Here is a 1,118-nt window from a genome sequence, read left to right as displayed (position 1 = left end):
TTAGGACCGAGTAAGTGGCTCCAGTGTCCAAGAGGAAAGAGATGGGCCGCCCACAGACCACAATGTCTACCCTAAGCTCTCTGGCAGTGGTCGGGTCAGAGGAGCCTGGGCCTCGTCAGTTGGCCATAGCCAAGCCTAGGTGATCAGTTGGAGGGTTATCTGGGAGTGATGCCCCCCTGTTTTGTATAACATGGGGGCAATCAACACCCCAACGTCCCTCTTGATGGCACCTAGGGCATGGCCCCCTTGACTTTCGAGGATTAGGGCAGGCTATGGCCCAATAACCTTATCGACTGCACCTGTAACAGGTACCCAGTGGTCTCTGGGTAGAAGACCATGAGCTCAGGGTGGCAGCTGGGACTGGTCAGACAGCCTTTGCCAGCTGATACTTCTTATCTCTCCCATGGTACACTTTGAAGGCCAGCGCCAGGACTTCTGCCTGTGGAGTCAGGGGTCCCTTCTCCAATTTTTTAAGTTTAGCTTTTATGTTGGGGTAGCTCTGGGAAAAGAAGTAAGTCATTAAGAGCTGATTACCCTCTCAGGGTCCAGGTTGGTATACTGCAATAAAGCACCTTTAAGACATTCTTAAAACTGAGATGGATTTTCCTGTTTATCTTGGATAACCTCTTGAAGTTTTTCAAAATTTACAGGCTTTAAAGCTGCTTTTCTCAGACCTGCCAAAAGACATGTAACAAACCTGTCCCTGGCTAGAGTACCACCTGGGGAATTATAATTCCCCTGAGGATACAGGTCAGGCACTGTCTCCGCTCCGATTGGATGTGCTCTATCTGTTTGGTGAATCTCGTTTGCATGTGCTCTCACTTGTTCCCAAACTCGCTTGCGTTCCTCGAGAAGCAAATTGTTAGTAAGTATCATGTGTATATCATGAAAAGTCAAGCTGTACGACTGAGTGATATACTGGAAGTCTTTGATAAAGGCAGAGGGATTAGAAGTATAGGAGCCCAATCTCTTCTCCATCTGAGAGAGTTCACTCAGTGAGAAGGGGACATGGACTCTGACCAGACCACCTACCCCCTGCAACCTCCCCTAGGGGGCAGACAGTTGCTGGGTCAGGTTCTTCTAGGGGTGGAGAGCTTGGGGTTTTGGTCATGGCCTTA

Source organism: Mus pahari, chromosome 12 (genome assembly GCF_900095145.1).
Source record: "Mus pahari chromosome 12, PAHARI_EIJ_v1.1, whole genome shotgun sequence".
Lineage (NCBI taxonomy): Eukaryota > Metazoa > Chordata > Mammalia > Rodentia > Muridae > Mus > Mus pahari.
Note: the sequence above shows the minus strand (reverse complement) of the source record.